Genomic DNA, 6,858 nt, shown 5'->3' with positions numbered 1-6,858 from the left:
TGTCACTCCCCCTTTGTGCTGGACACCCTTTGGTCATTTTAGACAAGCAGAACTGACGGCCATTCAGACGACCATGTGTATGAGAGTGTGTATGTGTAAGCCTGACAGTCAGTGAGAAACCTTTGAAAGTCTGTGTGTGTGTGTGTTTGTGTGTGTGTATGTGTGTGTGTATGACAGATATTGGTCACCATTTGATCAAAGCTGGCCAGCCAAGGCGCCATGGTTGTCTCAACAAAACATAGCAACATCATGGTAACAACAATGCAATGATATATTTCTCCAATTTCTCCATAATCACTCCCTCCCTTAGACACACACACACACACACACACACACACACACACACACACACACACACACACACACACACACACACACACACACACACACACACACACAGTTTATGAGGCTGTGCCTTCACATTGGAAGTACAGCAACTTTCAAAAGGTCTCTTTCACCACCGTACAAAGATGTTTGAAGGTCACAACAGTCTTTGCTGTGCTATATATGTGTGTCTGTGTGTTTGTGTGTATAGGACATATAACTTAACACAGGCTGTCATAAAAACACATGTGCACAGCCACTGCTGTCCTTGGCTGTAAACTGGCTTTTTGCATCACCTAGTGGTTAAAAGAAAGAAGTGCATAAAACACCGTTACTACACTATTAATCCACTTCTAAAATGATTGAATATTTAAGTCATCAGTTCTAAAAAATCAGCTTTATTATCACAGAATCTGTATATTGACGACATAAAGGAAATAAATGATTTTCATAGCAAGTGGTTAAAGAAAGATACTTAACTATTTTAACTGAAGGAACTGCAAAATGTGCCTTTCAATAGTAAAGTGTGACTTTCATTTGCAAGCAAACAACAACATAAATCTTAATTGAGTTGTTTAGTTATGAAGAATGAACTATCTGAACAACACAGCAAAGAGAAGCGACCACAGAATCTGTCTCCTGACCTAAAAAAAGTGCTTCAGATCTGAAATTTTGACTCACTCAGAATCACTCCGTAGTTGCTGTAGTGGTGACTGTAGTTTTTTTTATTTATAATAAGGCCAAACACTTATTTTGAATTTACAGAATAAGCTCAGATGGCACTGAGGGCATTTGGTTTTGTAGGGTATTACATACTGAGAGGCTGAAAATGTCACCTCAAGCACTCGGCTGCTTTCAGGCGTTATCACCCCCCCCCCCCACCCCCCACCTTCCCTCTCCATTATTTTCACTAACTTGTCTCTATATGTTTACCTTCACACTGGGATAAATGGTTTTTCTGTTGCTAATTGCAGCTGTGTGTTTTTCTGTTGGCTGGTTTTGTGTTTCTCCAATCAGAGCTCTGAGATCCAGTATGGAACCCGTTTGTTTTTTCAAGCACCGGGGCATCATTTGTAACGTGTGTGTGTGTGTGTGTGTGTGTGTGTGTGTGTGTGTGTGTGTGTGTGTGTGTGTGAGTGAGTGAGTGACCCATTTTTACTGTCTCATGGGTTTAAAATGTTCCACCAAGTACGGCGCACACTGAAGAATTATGATTATTTTCTCAACCTCATACTTAAGGTTAGAATTACACTTAAACTTAGACTTAAGGTAGGTGTTTAAGGTACGTTTAAACTTTTTAAGCCTGATTTTATCTTACGCTTTCTCAGAAGAACTTAAAGGTACAAGGAAGAAAATACAAAATACAGTGAGGAGTTATGCACAGTATAATGCGTCGCCAAAGAAGGATGTGTGTATGCACATGGGAGGGTGGGATGGCGTTTTAATACTGAGCGATTCGTCTTGTAGAACACAGATGATCTTTGGCCAGATGGTGGCATACGTGGCCCCTTGGTTTTCTCCATCCGAGGCCTGGCTTATATTTATTTAGTTATTATTTATTTGAAAAGGAGGCGTGCAGCCCAGCAGCATAAAGGCCATGTGTTGTACTTCTCCTCTCACAGCTGAATGAAGAATGATGGGAGTTAGGCAATGAGGCCCAGTTTTGGGCCACTTGGGCACACTGACAGGACTGGATCACTACAGTCTGTACAGATTCTGTTTTTAACCCTTTGAGGTGCTGATCAGACCTCAGCATTGCTCTAAGAGTGAACAAACGGGTAGAATCTGACTTAACGTCTTAAGACGCACCAGACGAATCTGATCTGACACTGACAGTGAGTGTGAATCAATGGAGGTTTAGGAAGGTAATATAAAGCACAATCTGCAGATCTCTAACGTGCTGTGGAGGTCTCTGAGGGGTTGTAAAGGTTTCTGGACATGTGCCCTCCATCGAGGCTCCTTTTAGGATGTCTGAGAGCTTTTCAGTCTATCAAGTCTTTTTGAGAGCTCACTGGTGTTTAAAGATTTGTTGGATTCTGGACTTCCAAAAGCTCTTCAGAGAAGTTTTTCAGGAACTTCCCCAGGTATACAGATGTTTTCTAAGAAGTTTCTGGAGGTCTCTGAATGTCTTTAAATGTTTCTGAAGACTTCTCGGTCTGTCAAACCTTTTTGATGGTCACAGCGGTTCAAGGTTCATGAGGTTTCTGGAAGTTAGACATTTTAGGAAATACACTTATTTGCTTTGTTGCTCACAGTTAGCTTGAATAGATTGATCCCACTCTTATGTCTGTGTGGTAAATAGGCAGTTGGAGCCACCATCCTGACTTAGTATAATAACTACCGAAAATGAAATTTGCCATTTTACAGGACTTTATGTGCCTTATCTGACAAGTTGCCTGGTGATCAGAGACTATATGAAGTTACTGGTCCAGGCCAAGAAATAGTTTGGCCCATCACTCCTATGAAACGCCCTTTTAGAACTTACAACATCTTAATTAATGATCTTTAAAGATGGTAGTTGGTAGATATTGCTACCTTTGGACAGAAGTAGGCTTTTTCCCCGTTTCTCGTCTTTATGCTAAGCTAACTGTCTACTGGCATACATACTGTATTTACCATGCAGACATGAAGAGGTTTTTAGTGGTACTTCTCGGGGTCTCCAGGGGTTTTCTGATTTTCCTGGGGTCTCTCATCTCTCTGGAGATCTCTGAAGGTTTCTGGAGGCTGCGGCTGTCGGCTGTTGTTGGCAGTGACTCCTATGCTGTCACTTGACTCCTTATGGTGCTGGACGCTTGCCGTTTTGAAGTTGTTAATTAATTTTTACTGCCAGGCTTCCAGCTGGAGCCTGCTGTAGAAAAATAACATAATTACATTTCCACATCACATTAAAGGTGACGGTTTGCAGGCCGAACATTTGGCCATGCAGAGACAAGCCTAATGGAAAGACGAAATGTCATGTTACACCAGTTCTTTAGGACTAAAGCTTATGTCATGCTACAAGACATTATATCGTGGTGAGAGAGACAGAATGATTACTCACAAGAGCTCCTAAAGCACTTAATCAGCGCTGACGCCTCGCTCGCATTGTAAAATAATGTTGTCTGAAGTTACCTTGACTCATCGGCCCTCTAGCCAGAACATTTGGTCATATAGAGAGAGGCCAATGGAAAGTTGAAAAGTTACAAACTATACCTTGAAATGCATCAAATGTTTGCTTTGTCTAACTTCCAGAATAACTTCAGAATAGATAGAAACAAACCATAACCAGCTAATAAACACTGCTGTCACTCAGTCACTTTATTTCTGCTCACCAAAATAATGACTCCCTTTGTTTAAAGCTGAGATGACCCCCATCCCTCTCTCTCTCTCTCTCTCTCTCTCTCTCTCTCTCTCTCTCTCTCTCTCTCTCTCTCTCTCTCTCCCTCTCTCTCACCAGTGTAAGTGCTGGGTCTCTTTACCATTTCCATCCCTCCCACTTTCTCTCTCTCTTCCACACACTCACTGTGATACCCTCCCATCCATGTTCCTGTTCCCCTCCCTCTCCTCCCTCCTCTTCATCTCTTGCCCTCTCTCTCCCCTTCTCTCGATCAGCCCACATTCAGTGACATCACAACTTAATTACCCAATCACCAGTGGGCCAATCTGTCACTGTCAAAGTCCTGGCCAATCTGCCGCTGTATGATAATTTCCTCCAGCCAATGGCAGTGAGTGTGGCTCTGCTAGTGCAGTATATAGTCCAGGCAAGAAGAGAAACAGACGATTGTTTACATGAAGACAGATAGAACGCTTGCTAACAGCTTCCTGTCATGCTTTGATAAAGGAGAGCAGTGTCACTGTCCAGCTGGAAAAGAACAAATTCAGGCTTCATCAGCAGAGAGTGTAAGGAGGTGTCAGGTTGATTGACAGGTGGTCTCTGGGAAAGGAAGAGCAAGTAGAAACACAAAAAGAGAGACAGGAAAATATACTGTACTGTGTATACTCAAATCATTTCCTTCTTACTGCTGTCATAATGACTCTTTAGTGAGAGAACTGAACCACAGCCCCCCCCCCCCCCCCCACACACACCTCTCAGCACTGACTGCCAAATCAAACAGGGTGAGTAATTTTAAACATGACATGCAAGCTTGTCTATGAAATGCAGAATTCCCTGTCTGTATATATATACACCTGCTCTAGTCAGCACCAAGTCAAAAGCCAATCATTACACTACAGACCTCTGACCCCCCCCCCCATTTTAATTTTCGGGACTCTGTGAAGAGGAACACTAGTGAGGAAGAACACCAAGAGTTATTCTGCTACTTTATTCTTGTGAGTAAAATAGGTACTGACTTTTCGTGATTACTTTTCGTTACAACTGAAATTCACATGCAGATTTGTAAAAATGGTGCTTTAAGGTGTAGATGTAGAGATAAACCCTCTGTCGCCCCTTGCTTAACGCCTGACTGCTGTCACTCCCAACCCGGTCTCAATGAGGTACAGAGAGAGACCATTAGACACTCTTGTATTAATGTTATTATTACTAACAGACAGTGAGTGGGGTGAGAGAAGGTTGACATAGTTGACATTTTATCAAAAGAATGAAGAAAAAAAAAAAAGATTATTAAGATGGTGGTTATGATGTCGACTTCCCTCCTCATAGTTTCTTATTAGTTGTTGATGTGACAGCTGTTGACCAGCAGAGGGAGACATCTACAGGACAGAAGGATGTAATGTTTTATATTTGAATTACTGCTGAAAAAGAAAGGAGAGGTTGTCCCACTGGTTTTCGGTAGTGTAGTGCGAATACTAACGTGCATTCATGTCTTCATATTTGCATGCTCAGCCAACTTATTTGAAAAACATTTATTGACTGTTAAGACTGTGAGTAATGATCATACATACTGAGCGCGGCAAGTTTTCATTACACGATTTGCTTCTTCAAAATAAAGTATGAACTGACCGTCACCAGCAGCAGAGATCACATGTCTGTTGCTTTGAAAAGAAGCCGCCCAACGTGGGGCTCGAACCCACGACCCTGAGATTAAGAGTCTCATGCTCTACCGACTGAGCTAGCCGGGCATGTATGTCGCCATCTGGTGGTCAATTCATACACCATGAAGTTGGTCGTTGCAGCTACTGAACTAGTTTAGTAGAGGGGTCAAACCAACCACGGCTCTCAGATTAAGGTGAAGAATTGTGATTAACCTAGTCAAAGGCACAACGAGTATGATGTTATTAAAAACAATGCAGGCTATAGACTGATACAAATCTCACATAGACTGATACAAATCTCACAGACTGATACAAATCTCACACATCTGATATTGAATCGTACTTATGACTGTGGCTGGCAGGGTCTGTATCTGTAGGGCCCTGCCTTCTGCCTGTGCTTTATTTTGCTGTGTTTGAGACGTTTTGGGTGGGTCAGTCTTTGGGCAGTGGGTGTGTAGCCCCCAGCCAATCATAGTGCACAGTGAGTGTGAGGGCACGCTGGGCCCTGGCAACTGGGGTCAGGTGTTATGTGCTTCTGGTGGAGAAGTTGCCAATCTTGAATGTCATTTAAGAAACTGGAACCAGCAACTCGTACTCATTCTGTCTTTCATGAAAATCAACATCACATAGTTGTTTAGTTGTTAAACCAGTGGGGTTGAAAGACTCTATCCTAAAATTTGCATGCTTACACGCAAAAGATCCCTATTGCCCTCTGCCTTCGCTCTCCAATGAGTTGTCAACAACAGCTAAATTCTTAAATTCAAGACGATCCAACAAAAAAAGAAAAAAAAAGAAAAACTGCAACAATAACAGTGTAGAAACAACACAGAGCCCCTGCAGGATGAGTAAACGATCACAGGAGAGGAAATGTGAGGTAAGGTAGAATTTGGCCTTTTCCCAGCAGACTTCTTGAACTGAGAAATTGTTAATTGCTACATTTCTTTACAGAAGAAGTGTGCCTTTTTAATGTTAGGGTAATGGTTCCACCTGTGCCTTTCAATTAATGGTGGTTATTTGTGCAAATATATCGTTCTCATATAAGAACGAATAATACATATGCTACCATGTATGGTATATGTAATATCATGTATATAAAATATAGCCTATGCATAGAGTACAGGTATACTGATGTCTAAATTGTAAAAGAACCTATCTGCCTATGATGATGATATAGACGGCGCTCCTGGGTTTTAGCGTTTCCTATTATTCAGCATGAGAACCGTAATCAAAACGTACCGCCCAACGTGGGGCTCGAACCCACGACCCTGAGATTAAGAGTCTCATGCTCTACCGACTGAGCTAGCCGGGCTAATACACATATCATGAACTAGATTGACCACTGGGGGTACTATAGTATCCATAGAGAAATGTCCAGCGTATGAATGCATGTGTGAATGTGTGAATGCTGACTGGTAAAACGCTCTGAATGGTCGGTAAAACTAGAAAAGCACTATATAAATCTAGTCCATTTACCATTAGCATCCTTAGATAAATAGTCATTTTGAGTTACTTAGACGAGTTCGACGTCATATCTGTAAACCACAAACAAAGAAAAGCTGCAAA

The 6,858-nt window shown here is 41.9% G+C and overlaps 2 non-coding genes across 2 annotated transcripts; both read right to left on the bottom strand.

Moving 5' to 3' along the window:
- Nucleotides 1–5,309: 5,309 nt before the first annotated feature.
- Nucleotides 5,310–5,382, bottom strand: trnak-cuu (transfer RNA lysine (anticodon CUU)). Its single transcript has one exon. It is a non-coding gene; the product is annotated as a tRNA-Lys (tRNA).
- A 1,149-nt stretch (nt 5,383–6,531) lies between these two features.
- On the bottom strand, nt 6,532–6,604 carry trnak-cuu (transfer RNA lysine (anticodon CUU)). Its single transcript has one exon. It is a non-coding gene; the product is annotated as a tRNA-Lys (tRNA).
- Between the last annotated feature and the right edge of the window lie 254 nt (nt 6,605–6,858).

The sequence above is a fragment of the Chaetodon trifascialis genome, chromosome 15, assembly GCF_039877785.1.
Source record: "Chaetodon trifascialis isolate fChaTrf1 chromosome 15, fChaTrf1.hap1, whole genome shotgun sequence".
NCBI lineage: Eukaryota > Metazoa > Chordata > Actinopteri > Chaetodontiformes > Chaetodontidae > Chaetodon > Chaetodon trifascialis.
The sequence above is the reverse complement of the archived record's forward strand: the minus strand, read 5'-3'. Positions and strand labels throughout refer to the sequence as shown.